General features: G+C 42.8%; 1 protein-coding gene across 2 annotated transcripts in view; it reads left to right on the forward strand.

Moving 5' to 3' along the window:
* The window catches only part of STK4 (serine/threonine kinase 4), a 46,202-nt gene that overhangs the window by 26,361 nt on the left and 1,347 nt on the right, over positions 1-18,494 (forward strand). The window lies entirely within an intron of this gene.

Here is an 18,494-nt window from a genome sequence, read left to right on the forward strand (position 1 = left end):
AAAATTCTTGCTTTTAGGAAGAACACAACAAACTCTAGCAGAGATTGCTGCAGGGGTAGGCTGATAATAGGCAGGCTGCATTGTATGGATAATTCCTAATTGCCATAATCAGATCTCAGAATTTTTGTTGTTGCATTTGATTTTGCCAGTGAACATTAGTCACATGCTGTTGCACAGACTTAATAATGCTAGAAGATTTGTTTAGACAATGTCCTACATTTTTTCCCTTTAATCTTTCAGTAGTACTGTAACATATAGGGAAATTAGCTGTGTAGTGTTTCCTGCCCTTAGACACAACAAATCCTTTACTTATTCCTATTTTAAAAGCCTTTTAACTGCTCTGAGCACGTCAGTATTCTAATATCACTTGTGGTTAAAGTACAATCACTTGTTTTTATTCTGGCCCTGCTTGAAAGGCCCTCAGTGTTGCCAAACCCATTGTAGCACATATTTGTGGATCAGCCGGTCATGAATGTTTGGTATTACATCAGTAATCCTTTTATTGAAAGCCTGTTTTGTTAGCAAATTAGCAGGTGCCAGCCACTCCTGGCTTGTGGCAGCTTTGACAACACTGAAACCTTTTCAATTTTATTCCATGAGTGTGGTTCCACAGGCAAAAATCAGTGGCACTTGGGCCCCAGTGTGTCTCCAATTTTGCCATCATGATGTGGCTGTGGGTTTTTTTAAAATACCTGTGGTGTTGAGCTTAGGTTTTGCTGTAATTCTAAGTCATATTTTTTTCATTTATCAGTGAATTTTTGCTATCCTGGGGGCTTGTTTTGGATGTGAAGTCAAGTAGGACATGAACTTCTAACAGAGATTAGGGCAGGAGTGCTGCAGGACATCAAATCCTGATGGAACTGGAGCTGTTTGCTCCAAGGCTTTCTTTGATTCCAGCCCCTGTGGATCTGCCAAGCATTCCTTGCCTTGTGAGGTGCCTGTGGAGAGCTGGGTTGGTGCAGGCCCTGTCCTGCTCTGCAGCTCTCCCTGTGCTGCAGGAGGGAGCTGGGCTGTTGAAGGGAGGCAATGCCATTCCCCTGCAGGAACTCCTGCTTTTCTGCACTGGCAATCTCCATCCTGCTGGGAAGGAAGATAACCAGAATCAAGGTTTATGTCTTTTTCCTAAGAAGTGTGCTGCTTCTTTTGGGAAAACCATGATTTGCTTGCATCTGCCAGGTCTTGGTGAGTCAGACCTGTTCCCATTCCTGCAATTATCGGCAGCACTGATGTGGGCCCATCCTTCTCTCCTTGCCTTAATGGAGAGGATCTGCATTCACAGGTCCTCTCATTAAAGCAGAAACACTCTGGAGCAGAGCTTCTGTCCTTAGGAAGATAAAACTAACACATGCTGTCACTGTCATATTGTCTGAAAATTCCCTTCACCAGGATTTCTTCTCCTGGGAAGCTGAGAATCCTCAAAGAAAAATGAGAACAGTAATTATCTGATCTGCTTCTCCTGTGTTTTGCTGCTTTGGAATGTGGTTTGGAGATTGTTTATCCAACATGTGAATTGTTTTTACTTAATGACCAATCATGGTCCAACTTTGTCAGGACTCTGGAAGGTGTCAGGAGTTTTCATTATCTGATTCTTGTTTCACTATCTTCTTGTTATTTCTTGTTTCATTATCTTCTTGTTCTTTCATTATTTCTTATTGTTTCATTATCTTCTTCTTATTTCATTATTTGATTCTTGTTAAGCCTCTGTCTGCATCCTTTCTTTATTCTTTAGTATAGTTATAATATAATATAGTATAGTATAATATAGTTATAATATAATACAGTACAGCAATAATATAGCTAGAATAGAATAGAATAGAATATAGCCTTCTAAGAATATGGAGTCAGATTCTCAATTCCTCCTTCATCCAGGGGACCCAGAAAATACCACAGTATACCCTGGAGGATGTCAGGCTTTGCAGAGGTGGAAGCAGTAGACGTGGCCAGTTTGTCACATTTCTGTGGAAGGTGACAGTTGCTGTGGCCTTTGGTCACAGTGCCACCACCCTGCTGGGAGTGAACCTGTGTTTGTTCCAGCCCTGTGTCCATGCTGGGAGTGCCATTCTCTGGGCTGGCTCAGCCCTTTAGCTCCCTCTGAGCTGTGTCTCCCTGGCTGCTGATGGGAATTCCTTTGGACAGGAAAGATTGCTGTGATTTCCGTGCATTCCAGAGCAGCCTGCATCACTTCTCAGTGCACACTGTCAGCTGTTTCTCTGCTGCTGCTGCTGGGGAGGGCTGTCCTGCAAGCAGCAGAGCTGTGGCTTAGGAAATTTTTCCAGGGGGAAATAAAGAAGGATGAGCAGGAGGTGTTAATTAGCTCTAATTGGGAGGAAGAATGCAAGAGCTCATCAGCTGCCACTTCTTCCAGGGCTGTGCAGGCAGAGCCTGCAGGTACAAGCAACAGTTCTGGTCTGTCTGTCCTGTTGCTGTCTGTCAGAGAAGGAGCTTCAGTGATTGCAGGAGCTGTGGGGTCACACCCAGCTCTTCCCCACCTGTTGATCCCTTCCCAGTTGTTTCAGCTGCTGCTTCCAAAGGCTCAGGCCACAATTTGCTGTCCATGTGTGACTTCCCTGTGGGATGTGCTCCTTAAAACAGACCAGTGTTGAAATGAGACATCTTCATTTCACAAGTGTCTATACAACACTTACTCTGGCCTGTCACAGACACATTTCATGAAAAATCCATTCCTTGAGTTTTTTTCTCCTGAGAAGCTGAGAGGCCTCAGGAACGAAATGTAAGCAATGATTATCTGCTGCTGTGGGATGCAACAGGTGCATCTGTGATTGGTCTCATGTGGTTGTTTCTAATTAATGGCCAATCACAGTCAGCTGGCTCTGACTGTCTGGTCAGTCACAAGATTTCATTATCATTCTATTCCTTTCTTTCCTTTCTAGCCTTCTGATGAAATCCTTTCTTCTATTCTTTTAGTATAGTTTTAATATAATATATATAATAAAATAATAAATCAGCCTTCTGAAACGTGGAGTCAAATCCTCATCTGTTCCCTCATCCTCAGACCCCTGTGAACACTGTCACATTGGCCTTTGGTTCTGTTACCCTGAATTCTGCTCACCCTGAATCCTGCCCAGGGCTACTTGTAGCTGGAAGCTGTAAGAGTTGGATGCTGGCTCACCAAGCCAGTGGTCTGACAAGTGCTTGAAGCAAAACATCAAGGAAACTCTTAAAATTTAATTAAGTCCAATTTCTAAAAGTATATTTGCCTCCTTTGGAGATCCTTAATTGCAGGAGTTGGTATTACAACTGCAGTTTCCTTCAAATAGCTGAATAACTGTATGTCCCTTTATAATTATTTGATGGGAAACTGATATTTTCTCTGTCTGTAAGCAGCTTCTGGCCAGGGCTTTTAACAGCTACTGCTTAGATTTTTCTTTTTGTACAAGTATAATGTAGATAAAAGCAAACCTTCCTCTTCCCTGAGTGAAGATATAATTATTTTTCTTGAAGTAGTAAAGAAAAATAAAATTTTCTGTTTACTGAAGACAGTGATTGATTATGGTGATCTCACCTGGGATATTCTGTTGTTATTCACATCCTCATTTCTGTGATTTTACTTAGTAGTTCAAAAACGTTACATTGGAAACAGATTTTTTAAATAAATAAATAAGTAGACCCACTTCTGGTATCTTTACCAGCAAAAAAGGGAAGTGTGTTGGTCTGATGGTGTCTTCAGCTCATTTAGCCTGAACAAGAGGCTGTTTGTTTGCAGTGAAAATGGGAATGTGAATCTGGTTAGACAGGTTAGGTATTGGTGTGATAGCAAGAAATTGAGGTGTATAGAAAGCTGAGTTCTTTCACAGCAAGGCTGCCAGAGCACTAGGACCGTGGTATTTTGTTTATATGTATTTTATTTTATGTTTTATGGGTAGACAGCAGCCTGCAGATCAGAGTCTCTGTGTGTCAGGTGCAGTCCAGGCAGGCAGGACCCAGCTGTGGGGGATGGCAGTGGGCTGGAGTCCAGGCCAGGGCGTCCTGGGGCTTCTGCTGCTCACAGTGACCCTGAGATGGGTTAGAAAGTCTCTTTTCCCAGCCTGGAACTTGAAGAAGGAGTCAGAACTCTTCAGTTCTCATTCTCATGGTTGTTTATTGTTTCTCATCTATAAAATTCTTTCTCTGGCCTGCTGAGGTCCACTCAGCAAGACAGTCAGTGTCACTCTGCCTGCCCCCAGGGCAGTGTTATCTTTTTACACTAAAACCTATGTGTACATTATTTACCATAACTTCCCAATACCTATCACCTATGTTAGACAGTGAGCTTCTACTCTAAACCAATCTGTAAGTGCCATCATCACAGCAGAAGATGGAGGCCAAGAAGAAGAAGGAGAAAGGTGGGACACGCACAGATTCCTCCATCTTGGCCCCTGAACCCCCATTGTAAAAACCCCAAAAATCTATTTTTCACACCGTGATAAATTCACTATCATTCTACTTAATTTGTCGTGGGTTGCACATCTTCATATAAAGTTGGTGATTTGCTCCATGGGTCATAATCAAGCCCTCAGGTGTTTTGGGCTCTGTGCCAGGGTCTCTGAGCCCCCTGGCAGTCCAGGACAGCCAGAGGGATGCCCTGCATTCCAACAGGGGAGGTGCAGTGAGGATGCCCTCTGGAGCAGCAGGTGCTGCTCAGCCTGGCACCACCCAGGCACAGCCCCAGTGCAGCCCCAGGTGCAGGAACTGCAGCCCCTGCCCCTGTGCAATACCTGCAGTGAGCGTGGCCGTGGCTCAGCACAGCCCAGCCCCTCTCCCAGCCCTGCTCAGGAATGGCTGCACACTGGAACCATCTGTTTCTTTCACTGCAAGTGATTTATGGGGAGGAACTGTTGGAGGGCAGGTGATTTATTGCTTATCAATAACAGTAAACACACGCTGCTTTACAATGACCAGAGTCTCTAATTTATTGCATTCTGTCTGTGAAGGTGTCATTTGTCTTGTGAACAGCTCGTTGTCTGCCAGTACCTGGAACATCCAACGGCTTTGGTTTCTCTGAACATCCATTTGGATAGCATTTGTTAGCAATCTAATATTGATGCTTTATAGCTTTACTACCTTTTGTCCTTTTAAAAGTTCAATCGATTAAAAACTTGAGAGTATTTTCTGTGCAGTTGCCAGCTTTGAAAATGATGGCAGACTGAATAATTGGCTCTTATTTTGTTGGAATTGGCCTTTGGGTCCTTGCTAGCACTACGAAGAAGGCATGCTGAGGATGCAGGGTCAAGGCAGATGCTAGGAATACTTGCATTATATGGGAAAGCTGCTGGTGTGTGACTTTTTATAATTTGTCATTTTACAGTGTTTCCTGACTTTGCAGTGATCCTCTTAGGTTTATCTTCTTTTTACTTCTGCCTTTTAAGCAGCTTGGTAAAGGTGTCAGATGCAGGCCTCTGCGCTAATCTTTCTGTTTCTCCTTTCTCCCAGACAAATTACTCAAGTGAGTAATTTGAGTTGGTTACTGAGACACCAGAAAGTCTGCTTGGACAGCAGCAAAAAAAGCTGTGTTAGAGTGTGCACATTTGTAGGTCATTTAAACAGCATTACTGAAAATCAAATAATCTTGTGACTTCTATTGAATTATTATGAAACTTAGATTATATTCTTTATTGTCTAAGAGAGCAAGTTTCTCTGACCCTTGTGTGATGAATGAAGATTGATTGTTCAAAAAATTCGTCTGAATACATATAGTTTTGTGTAGAGGAATAAAAAAGTTTGGTTAAAGTAGAGCATTTTTCAATAACATTTTTTGAAGACTAAACCAAACACTTTGAGTGAATCTTTAGGGATTTCTCTGTCCAAGTGTTTCTTCCCTTCATCTATCATGAACTCTCCTTTTTCCCAGTGGTGACTGGAATAAAAATTACTTCTCAGACACTGACTTTTTCCAATAGTCTTACTTTGAACATAAAGTGAACTTATTTGCTGGGGCATCCATCAGTTTGAGAGATAAAGCCAGATCTGGGATGGCTGATGGATATCTCTGTCCAGGCTCTGTGGAACTAGGGCAGGTTCCTGCTTGGGAAGCAAGAAAACTTGAGCTGCTTGTTTCTGCTGTGCTGCATCTAAAATAAAGATTTCTTTCTGTGGGAGAGCATTAAGGCTACTATTTTTTTCCTTTTTGTGGGAGGGAGGGAAACAAACTGGAATAAAAGGACTGTTTTTCTGACAAGAGGAGGCAGTCCAGGATAGACAATTATTAACTTTCAAACCTGAATTGTACCCCCATGGTATCTCCTGTTTATTGAGGAGGATCTTGAAGTGTATTGCTTAGATGTAGTTCCACTGTGAAGTATGATTTATAAAAAGAGACAGGTTTTCCTGATGTTTTATTCATTGGTTTTAAATGTCACCTGTCTTGATTCATAACACTGACATTCCTTGAATGGATTTCCTTTTTTTTTTCTCTTCAGCCATCTGCCAAGAATTTTTAAAGCTCTGTTAATTGTTTATTTCTCTTTTAAGCATTACCTTTCCAGCATATTTAGTATGTTCTTCTCAGGAAATACTTTTAACTTGTGACATCTTTATTAAGGACAAATGGTTCATTCTGTCACCTTGTAGTCAAACAATCTTTTTAAAAATAAGCCCAGGAGCAGCTTTCTTCTCTCTTTTATTGTTTAAGTAGTCTTGAATGTTCTGTAACATTTGCATGAGGAAGACACTCTGAACCTCACTGCAAACCTCATTGGATTTGTGGCCAGTGTGATTCACAGCAAGTTCTGTGTACGTAGGTTTCATAAACCTTTCCAAATTCCCTTTATAGCAACAAGAACAACAAAAGAAGAATATACCACATTTGTTTTAAAACTTTGTTAGCAATATTTAAAATTGAAAAAGGTACTTCAGAGACATGACTCTTGTCTCTGCTGGGGAAGAGAATAGATTCCTGCTCTCTCCCATTTGGTAACAGGGTCATTGCTCACCACCTGCTTTCAGTTTGGTGCAAACTGACATTGATTGCAAAGCACTTACTGCCACAACTTGCTGTCAAATTTTCATTTTTTGCTATATTTTTGTATATAGCAGGCCTTCTGTGACATGAGGCTTTTAGATGAAACCTGCAGTGAGTGGGAAGTAAAATGAGTTGCTGTAGTTTGTTGCTTAGGTCATAGCCCTTAATGGAGACTGAAATAATGTAACCTGAAATCGACTTCGTATCAGAGTACTCAGACTTGTAAATTCAATGTCCTGGACTATCTTGGAGGCCCCTTGCCTACTGTAGATTTAATCTGCTAAGACATTGACTGAAAGTTTTGCAGATGAGCTAAGTAACTAAAAGAATTTCATCCTGGGCCTGTGATTATTGGGTTTGTTCCACTGCTGCTGCATGGTTAAGGTCAGACTGCAAAATGCATTTCTGCTTTGGGAGAAAGGGGAGAGGAATTGGTAGCTGAAGGTGTGATGCTGGAAAAATGCTCTCTGACCACACTGAATTCTTTAGAAAACCTGTTTGAGCCTTGTTGTGCCTTGAGATCTGTTTTCAGGGCTGGATGTGTTCTTGGCACAGCATCTCCCTTAGAGAAAGAACACTGCTGCTGAAACAAGATCTATTTGAAATGCTTCTGAAATCTTCTTCCAGCTCAGCTGTCAGTGCAAATGTTTGCAAAGGGTAATGTAGCTTAAAAAGACAGGCTTGTCCAGGTTTTTCTCATCTGTACCAAAAAGGCTCCTTTTGGAGACTCTTTGCATGGAGAGTTTATTATAGCTGCTCTGGGTTGCCTTTGGGGGATGGAGTCTGGACCATCTGCAAAAGTCAGGGGATGAAGCTTCCATCAGACCTCTGTGAGCACTTCCAGTGGGCAGGGTCTCATCTGGAACAGTGCCTGAAATGGTGAGAGCAAAGTTCCCTCTGCTCTGACTGCTGGACCTGGTGCATTTGACCTTGTGCAGCCTCTCTTGTGTGACTTTAAAACCTGCAGGAACATCGAGGCATTGCTTATTGCAATGTGTGTGTGTAACCTTGGGGTGTCTTGGATCAGGTATTGGGGTGAAATCCTTCCCTGGGAGGGTGTAAGGCCCTGGCACAGAGTGCCAGAGCAGCTGGGGCTGCCCCTGGATCCCTGGCAGTGCCCAAGGCCAGGCTGGACAAGGCTCAGAGCCCCCTGGGACAGTGGAAGTGTCCCTGCCATGGCAGGGTGGCACTGGATGGGCTTTCAGGTCCCTTCCCACCCAAACCATTTTATGATTCATAATCAAAGCCTTCACCTTCAGGAAGAGGGAGAAAGAGCAGCTTAATACACATAGACTGATATGGTCTGAAAGGAATATTATTCAGGAATGTTTAATTCCTTCTTGTTTTGTGTCCTGCCATCATGCAGGATTGTTATAAATGGACACACAAGTAAAAGTGAACACCTGGGGAAACCTTTCATAGTGAATTGTGGTTAATTCAAGACAGATTTTATGGAGATGGTTCACTTGAGGACTGTCCCAAAAAATATTTGCCTTTTAAACAGATGCCCGTGGTTTTAAAGACAACTGCATGGACATGTAGCTATTTATTTTTCCAGAATGCCCTGGGAATCTCTGTAATTCAGTCTTTCCTCAGAAAGCTTTTAATTCTCCTTCCTGTCTTCTTTGCCTTCAAGTTGCAGCTGTTTCCTCCTTTCCCTGAGTGAAACAGGGGAGGCAGAGCAGCATTGGACCAGGGTTTTGTAAATAAGCCTCACTTTTGGGTAGACAATGTGGAGTCTTCCTGAAAGCAAACCCCTTTCAGCAGCTCTCCTGGAGCTGGAACTAAAATGGGAGACTAAGACTTAGAAATGTTTGTTGAATAAAGTTTAATACTCTTAAGATAAGTAGGCCCAAGTTATTTAAAGCTATAATGGCTGCTTGCCATGGATGATGTAGTCTGAAGCCTTTGAAATTGGAACAGTGTGTTTTAAGCTTTCACTTAAAAGTGAAAAGGTTTAAAAATCTGCCTTGCAGATTTGAGTGTGTGAAGTCTTCAGATATGTTAATGATGCTTCTTACTCCACATCATTAATAAAGGCTGTATTCAAGTACTGATTTGGTCTTAATTAATTGGTTACCACTTCAGTTACATTTGTATTTCATACTGAGAAATATTGTATGAATTAATCACTCTGAGTTCAGGTATTCTTAATTCTTCAGTTCTTCTGCTTTATTCAGGATAGGTGATCCTGAATGAAGAATTTAATTGTTAATCCTTCAGGACAAGGGAGAGTAGGATGAAGGGCACCTGGAATTGGAAGGGAGCTCCTTTATGGACATATGTACCCTTCCTAGAAGAACTTTGTTAAAGTGAAGCACCTTATTGCTATGAATGCCAATAAGGATTCCAGTTTTTCTGAATTTATAAATTTTTTTTTTGATTTGTAAAAAATTTTTGTTCGATTTAAAGGAATCAGCATTTTCTGACCGATTGCTCTTCTTAAAAAAAAAAAAAAAAAAAGGAGAAAAAGCCCACATTGGTCAGCTCTGTAATTTATAGCTGAGTTGTGCAGCTAGCCAGATCCTCATGGCCTAATGACATGATTTATTTTAGCATGTTCAGAGGTATTTTTGTACTCTTACTTAAGAAAATTAAATCATAATCACTTAGAGAAGGAAAAAAACCCTGCTGTTTCTATTTAATCAAACCTCTGGCAAGCAAGTGCTTTTTAAAACCAAATGGTGCTCGTTTTTTACTTCTTTTTTTTCTTTTTTTTCCCTTGCTTGCTTGTCCAGACAGGCTGACCTTTTAGCTTGGTTTGTAATTCAGTTACTGAAAAAAAGAATAGCAGTGAGATAACTTGTCTTTGTGGTTATAGGATTAGTCAGCCACTTTCTAAACTGCTAAAGAGTTTCAAGGTTTGGACTTCTTGAAGTTCAATACTGCAGAATAACACTGCCATGACCATTTGTCATCCCCTTTGTTTACACTGACTGTGCACAGGACTTGGGATGATTTTGGAAGTCAATGGGGCTATTCACACTCATAATTGACACTAAGGCTAAAATAGGAAATTTAATCTTGGAGTTTAGAAGATTAAAATGAATTGCTCTTTTTTTTTTAAAAAAAAAGCTTATTTTTTTAATGATCACTCAGCACTCATATCTGCAAGTAGACCTTTGGATGGGTTTTTTTCCTTAATACCTCAGGACAATGCTGAGGGTGTAACAGCTTGCAGAATTCTATGGTTGGGCTTCCAAACCTGAGCCTTGTAAGGATGACAGCAGGGATGAGTGAAGTGAAGTTCTTGGCTGGGAGCAGCCCAGGGATGCCAGTGCTGCTGATCCAGGCTGTGGATTCTGTCAGGGTAGCCAGGGGGAGCGGGATGTTTGCTGTGATCCTCTGAAATTAGGAGTTTCCTGATACCTTGCTGTCTTGGTTTGGAAAGACAGGTGTGTGCTGAGGAAGGCAGGAGCATCCCCTGAAATGGAGAATGTAAAACCCCTCCCTCTGAATTATTATAAATTTGAAACTAAGGGGCTCTCATTCCTCTTATTCCTGCTCCCATATTTTTTTCCAGGAATAATAGTTCTTTATTAGGGAGGAAAATAAAAAAATAAAATAAACAATGCAGTAAATCAAAACAGCACTGCCAGAGTCAGAACCCAACCTGACACCCTGTGGGTCAGGGTGTTGGTGGCAGTCCCATTGGAATTGTGGCTCAGCCCTCCTGCAGGGTCAGGGGTGGTTCTGTAGGAGCAGGGATCCTGTAGAGAAGGATGGATTCTTCCTCTGAAGATCCATTGGAAGAAGCAGCTGCTGTTCCTCTGGGGAGTCCCGTGGAGAAGCCGTGCTGTGCCAAAATCTCAGATTGTATCCAGGCAGGAATGCTTTGCTCCTCCCCTGGGCAGAGCATCTCCCCGTGGGATGATGGAATTTTATCAGCCATGGAGGGAGACTCAATGGCCCATGAACAGAAGATAATTAATAATTAATGGCCCGTGAACAGAAGAGATCTCCTGGAGGGAGGATTGGTATGTGGAAGAGATAAGGAAAACTGCCCAATGAACACAAGATAGCTGCCACACCTCTGACAGATAGCAAATAAAATACACATTGCCCTGCAATAGGGGACACTTGCCAACAGTAAAGCTGTTCTCTGGTTCCTAAAGGCTTTTGAGGAATAGGGGAAAATGTCCAAAGTGTGGGGAGGGTGGGAAGGCAGAGGTGCCTCTGAGCTGGTGAGGAGCAGTTGTGTGTCCAGGCTGTGTGAGTCTCCTCCAGAGCAGCCACAGGAATGGGCTGCTCAAGGTGGGATTGAGAAAGGTGCTTGCTGAACCAGCAGGATCAAACATTCTGGGTGTAAATGTAGCCTGAAATAAGGTATAGTGCAGTAGCAAAGCTGTGGCAGTTCTTGCTAGAGAAGAGCAAGAAGGATAGCACACACGGCCCTCCAGGAATTCTGCATGGGTAGTACAGATACCATGGTCTGGTGTCATGAGCCTTTATGTTAATCAAGTAAGCAGAGCTACATGGAAAATTACCTGGGATCCTTACTGGTATCATAGCAATAAGGTGCTTCACTTTCAGTAGCTCCACATCCATACAAGTGAGGTAGAGCCATCCCAAACACTTCTCTTGAGAGCTCCTGGGTCCCCTCTGATATAACTCTTTGTTAAGATGCACTTTCCCAATTCAGCTGGGGATCAAAAGCTGAGTGTGTGGTAGTGTCCATCTTTTCTTCCACAAAAGTGATGCTGTGTTTGCAGTTAAATATTTAACTGGCTGAAGCTTCCTTGACCTCTGGGTCTCCTATGATCTCATTGGAAGTGGTGTTTGTTTGTGGAAAGCCACCTGCTGCTCAGGTGAGGGGGCCTGAGAAGAGTATCCAGGTGTGCACTGATCACAGCTCCTGCTGTGATCTCTCCATCTTTGGGCATTGTAGCTGCAGTGCTCTTTTGGCTGGTGCTGGATGCTGCAGCCCATGATGTGTTTTGCCAGTATATTGCCTAAATAATTAAGGTGCTTTAAAAGCAGAAGCTTGTGCTGCTGAGACTTATTTTTCAAATCTTTTGAAAGATTAATATCTTCATTTTTAATCTTGCATGAAATCCCGCAATGAGTGCATTTCATCCACTGCTTTCATAACAGTGAGAAACTTCACTGACATGCTGATGCTAAAAGGGAGGAAAAGCAAGATAATTAGTGCTTGTGTAGGCACAAGGGCTCGTTCTGATTTACTGCAGCCCCTCTGTAGCATGGCTGCTTGACAGATCTGTGAAGTCGTAGGGACCTGATGGATGAGGAGAAATGGTCAGAAAGTGCCACTAGGTCCTTGTGTCCTTTGCATTTGACAGCTTAAAGTGAATAAATAGTTAATGCCTGCTCATACATTACATCAAAGCTTTCTCGTGCTGGAAACGTAAACGAGAACGAGGCACTTAATTTTTAGAGCAGTGATTGAAAGTATGCCAAGTGATATTGAGGCAGCATTTCAGGAAAAATGCTATGGGAGAAAAATGGCATGCTATTCCAACACCAATTTATATCACCATCTTCAAGATCTAAAGTCTGGAGCACTGCTGAGCCTGAGAAATTACCTTACTACAATTTAATTTTGGCTGGAGAAATTGAGGACTTTTTTTTTCTGGTTTAAAAAAAGTGCATAGTACTTTTGAGTAATCTGTGTCCTCAGAGTATATTTGATGCGAGCATTTAATGGATACCTTGTTTAACCAGTCTTTCAAGTTACAGGAAGCTAATTCCTGGATAATCTCAGCTCTTACACTTGTCAGAGCTCCCACTGATGAATGCCTGTAGCACCACTGCAGTCCTGCAGCTGCAGCCTGAGCTCTGCCCCAAGGTGGCTGCTGCAAACAGTGGCTGGGATGGGAGAGCTCCTCCCAAAAATAAAACTCTGCTCGAGGAGGTGGCAGCAGAAAAGTTCAGGAGTTGAGGTGAATTCACATCAAACTGATCTGCAAGGTTCTGGAGAAGGAATGTCAGTGTGCCCTTGGTGTTATCAGCAGGGAAGCATCTTGATAGCCTTGGTGATAGCCAAGGTCAAGTGGAGCAAGAGTTGAATTGTTCTCTTCTGTGAAGAGCCTCCCTTCCTAAAGGACACCTGAACATTTAATTGAACTTGTAGGAATTGTTTTATGCTTGTCTCACATGTAGCCACTTCTGCTGTCGAGTGTGATCATCAACAGCCTTCCCTGAGGGGTTTCCACACCATTGCAGTCCCAGTTGGTTATTCTGGTTTTGTTTTTCCAAAGCAGACTGTTGCTGCTGTATTACTGTGGAAATGCTTTGCATTATCTCTAACAGCAAATTCCTGTTTGGCATTTAATGTTTAGCGTAGCTTGGGTAACTTGATTTGGGTAAAACCCCTTCTCAAGCCACACTTAGAATTTGCCTGTCTAAATACACACAAAAAATTGATGGGTTGTGCTCCCTGCTGATGGGATTGATGAGTTTTATGGGGGGCTTTGATCACTGGGTGTGCAGTCAAGAGCTGTTAGATTGCAGCATAAAACTAGGCTTAAAAGGAAACTATAACAATAAAAGCTGTGCTAAATAGACAATTAATTTGTTTTTCCTTGGCTCCCATCTAGCTTGTATCTTTTCTACTAAGAATTTATTTCCCTGTGTAGCGTGGGAAGCTGCAATTTTATTACTTCTGTATTTTAGTCTTCAAACTCCCACTGCCCCTTATGAAGTGATAATTGCCAAAGCCAGTTTTTCTAAAGGCTATATAAAACTTAAAAGTTTGACATCAAGTTAATGTTGAGCAGTAAATGCCACCTGGAATCTCTGGGTGAAAGGCAGGCAGAGCAATTGCTACAGCTGGGTGTTTTCTTTCTAAAAAGCCACAGGCTCTTGGTAACAGTGGGAGGAAACTTGGAAAACACCCTGGGCATGTGGAAGACAAGTGTTCAAACTCACAGGAATGATGGTAGAGGAATATGTCTAGAGGGCTAAGGAAGAGCAACTTCCCAGTTTTATTTGTAGGATTGGTTGTAGTACCAAGGCTTGAAAATATTCTCTTTTTGAAGAACTGTTCAAATGCTTTCAGCAGGAGGAAAGTAACTTCATCTCACCAGTGTCATACTTACTCCAATTTTAGCTCCAGAAGTCAGGGTCCATCTGCACATTTGAAAAGTGATGGTAGAAAAACTGCATCCACCCAGGGGATGGAGGGTTCTGTTTGGCACAAGCCTCAGGATTTCAAAGACAGTATTTAAAAGCAAAGCCCAGATAGCTTGAAACCTTGCAGACATGCAAAGAAAAGGCTTTGTGCTAAATGCAGGGGTCAAATTCAGTGTCAGTGAGTAAAAAGACAGTTTCAGGAGGAACATGTTTTCCACTTGCCCCAAGATAATATTGTTTGATTCCTGTTCAGTCAGTGAGCTAGAGCTTGGCCAAACTCTTTGTTGGGAGAGAAATGTGTGAAAGCTGCTGGGAAGCCGCTCATTTCTGCTTGGTGCTCGTAATTCACGCAGCAAGGAGATTTGGCTGGCAGTGGTTTTGCCAGAGGAGCAGACAAGAATGATTGCTGGGGTGGCTCAGGGGTCACTGGACAGCTGTATTTATGTCAGCAGTGCAGGCTGGTCCAGGCAGTGCTGACCTTGTGCTGCTCAAGGGCTCCTTGAGGATGTGCCAAGCCCCAAACTGGGCAAGCTGCAGACAAACCAGCTGTAGCAAACCAGCACGGCTGCTCCTTGCTCTGAGGGCTGTGGGTACTAAAAGGACTGGCATAAATTCTTTGCATCAGCTTCTAATTCAAAAAGTTTTCACCATTTTTGGGGTTTTTGTTTAGTTTTCATGGGGACAGGGCAGAGACTGAGTTAATTCTCTAAGCTTTGTGTTTTACAACAGATTTTTTTGTTTTGTTTTATGTGAAACAGAAATCTGGCATGGTGGCACGGTTTTGGGCTGTGTCCTGTTTGGGACAGAACAGCAGGTATAAAAAGTTCAGACCATGGTGCCCTTGAATGCCAAACCTGTGGCTGTGTCTGCAGAGAGCTTAGAATATTCTCCTTTTGCTGCTTGGGCTCATTTACATTCAGTGCAATATCATGTTGCTGTGACACTTTACCTGACTGTAAGAAATGCAAGTGGGGTTTCCCCCCCCCCGCCCTGTTTTTAAAATGCTGATTTGAAAGAACTGCAACTCAGAAGCAGTTTGCTGAGTTGAACATTATTCAGTGGGGTAGTTGTCTGCAAATCTGTCAGAAATGCTGACAAAGGAATGTCATGAATAGCTTACAGACCTTCTCCTTGAGGAAGAAATTGTATTTCAAATTATCTGTTCCTGAGTTGTCCATTACCACTGCATAGGCATGGAAAGGCTGGAGGTTATGTCCTTCCAAAGGATATAATTATGTATGTCCTTCTGAATTATACAGTAGGAATCATCAGCATGTTAAAACAAGATGTTGCTGTCAGTGGTGTCTGAAGAAAACAAACAGCGTCCAACAGCTGTGGGTGAGAGGCTTTCAGATGAGCACTTCCACCTCTGGCATATGTCTTCAGTTGGGCATTTTTACAGAGTTAAGATCATTCTCAAAACCTCAAGTAAAAATTCAACTGTTAATCAAACGGTTAAAAATTAGCTTTCTCAACATACAGGCTTGCTGGAAGAGTTTCATGTGCTGCCTCCTCACCATTTTGATAGATTTGTTTGGCCAACCTTAGAACAAGTATTTTTTATCCAGCTTTACATTTGAAATGAGATTCCTTCCTTTAGAAGTTTGTCTTAGGTATTTGATCAGCATGGACAAAAATAGATAGCTTTACAGAGACAGTTGGGCTTCTTAGAGCAGAGGAAATGCTGAGAAGTGAGGAGAGGAATGGGACTGAGCCCGTGGCTAAAACCAGCTCTAATTGCAGCTGCTCAGTGCTGACACTTTACCCTGAGTAACTGTCTGTCATGAGATGCTGTCCTTGTCCTTCTTGTCTTATTTTGCTCCTGGCGTTTCTCTAAGAGAATAATGTCATTGTCCCAGGAGTGCAGAAACAGATACACTGGAGTCTGAAACTTCATTTCTGTGCCATTGCCTTACAGTGCAATGCCAGGCAGCAAAGTGGAATGGAGGCCATCACATTTTGAACAGTTTGTTGGGTTTTTTTCCCTTCTGAAGCTGTGTGTGAGTGGAAGGACAGGCTGAGTGATTGCCCAGGCCAGGTCCCCGGGCTGTTGCTGCCACAGCAGGAGCAGAGGGCTGGGTGTCCCCTGCTCTGGGTGGCTCTCACTGGGGACCTGCCAGTGTCCCATCAGCTCATCTGGGCTGAGCAGTCACCTCCTGCACCAGTGCTGCCCTTTGGCTCCTCCACCCCTTCCACGAGCAGTGTGACATTCACAGACAGTGTGCCATTGTTCCAGATGAAAACTGTGAGTTGTTCATGCTCGCTGACAGGGTGTTCCTGTGCTCCCAGGTTCCTGGGCACATGGACTTGCCTCCCTGTTGGGGAAGATGAAACAGGAAAGCCTTATAAATATGATTGTCTGGCAAAAGATTTTGAGAATATAGAAACTATAAGTGAGACTGAAATGAAAGCAAGCTTTGAGATACCTCAGTTACTGAACAACTGGATAAAAATGGTGTGGCCAGCTGAAGGTAATCCCCTTTTGATGAAACAACACCCTCTGCTTGCAGACAGTCCCAAGGGTCAGAGCAGACCCTACCAGCTTGGCAGAAGGGGCCCAAAGAGGAGTTTTTAGGGTTTCAAATGTAACACAGTATGGTAATGTAATGATTCTCATAGGCTGTATGTAAATGCTGTAGGATTTGTGTCTTGTATTAGATTCGTTAGTGAGAATTAGAATATTCAACACAGAAGAAGATTTATTGTATTATAACAGGAACCTCGCTCCTTTTACTCTCTCACCCTTTTACTCTCTCACCCTCTCATCCTCTCTCCCCCTCTCCTCTCTCGGGCCTGCTCTGAGCTGTGTTTGGCAGCTCCCAGCAGGGCCCTGCCCCCAGGCCCTTTGCAATAAACCCCAGATTCCAGCCCTGGCTGCAGAGATCTCTCATCTCCATCCACCCCCACCATCCTACCCCCAACACTCCTACACCTCCCTTCCTTCCCCAGCCTCCCTGTCGTGTTTAACCCATGATCAGCTCTGTGAGCTCTGCTGTGCTCTGCATCATGCAGGTAACTCACTTCCAGTTGGCTCATACTCACATAAATCTGTGGGCTTTGCCCACTCCAGACTTAGCTGTGCTCCAGCATCTTCCACACTGTTCAGCCATCTGTCCTGGCAAGCACAGTCCCTGAATTGTCAAAGCTGTGGTGTCCCTTGGCAAGCAGCTCTTACACTTTGCAGGAAGGCTTGGTGTGTCACTGGAGGATGTCCCTGATGCTCCTCCTGCTCAAGGACAGCTGTAGGGCAGTGTTTTCTTACAGCCATGTGTCCTGGAGAGCCCATCGCTGTACATCTGCTTTGCCAGCTCATGCACTTTGTTTCTGGCTCTGAGCAGCACCCAGGCACTTCAGGAGGATGGCAGAGAAGGCTCAAAGGGCATCTCTGGAAGATTGCAGCCCTAGGGCAATTTCTCACATCTAACAGTTGGCTTACACCTTGAGCAAGGTGGTTTAGATTTGTTCCAATACTCTCTATAGGCAGTCCAACACTGGGAGAGGTGTAGCTGCTCAGTATATGTATTCAGTACTTGTATTAATATTTTCTTCTGGTTTGCATTTTTATTTGACTTTTCAATTCCCTGGACTGTGAGGAAGTGGAATGTTGAATAATTACCTGCTCCTTAATAAATTAGTGTGAAAAGGCAACTGGTGCCATGCATCAACTTAAACTGCTGCCTGTTAAAGTTGCATTAATGTGTATAAATAATATATATCTTTGTGGAGGAAGTGCTTTGTCTTTCTAATGAACAGTTGCCTGATTGGAAAGGCTGAAATACTGTATACCCTGGGCAGAAAGGTTGTTTCATGTGTGCCTGGATTATTAAAATGGATTTGTCATCTTGAAACAGCAGAATATGAAGTTATTTAGCAGAATATGCTAAAGAACTTCAAAAGACATTGTGAGAAATTAAGTAGCAGGTGACTTTGTGATTTAGGGACTGGTATCTCTTTCACCTCAGGAAAAGGCATCAGGAGTTCCATATCTCAGTTTTAAGGAGTGATGCAAACTGCCATTAAACATTCATTTGTTGCCTTATAGAAGGCAGCAAACATTTCACTTCATGTTTTGGTTCAGAAATGGCTTGAAGAAAAATCATGACAGCTGATTAATTAACAGCTAAACTAGGACAGCCCCACTTGAAGGAAAATAAAGATAAGTCACTTAATTATGACATTTGTTGAAAACAACAAAAAAAAATTGACAGTTTTTGTGCACAAGAAAGAACCCACATTATTTTGCATATTCTTAGCATCCACAGCAGGTGCTTAGTGATAGCAGGTGCTGCACAGTCATTTCTGTCCTGCTGGAGTGCCTGTAAAACAGTTTCTCCTGTGATCATTTGGTCTTGGATGGGGAGAGGACTGATGCTTAAGTAAACATCTGAAACATTTCCAGTGTCCATATTTTTAACATTATACTAAAAACCTGTCTGTTGCACCA

This window comes from Zonotrichia leucophrys, chromosome 20 (assembly GCF_028769735.1).
Source record: "Zonotrichia leucophrys gambelii isolate GWCS_2022_RI chromosome 20, RI_Zleu_2.0, whole genome shotgun sequence".
NCBI lineage: Eukaryota > Metazoa > Chordata > Aves > Passeriformes > Passerellidae > Zonotrichia > Zonotrichia leucophrys.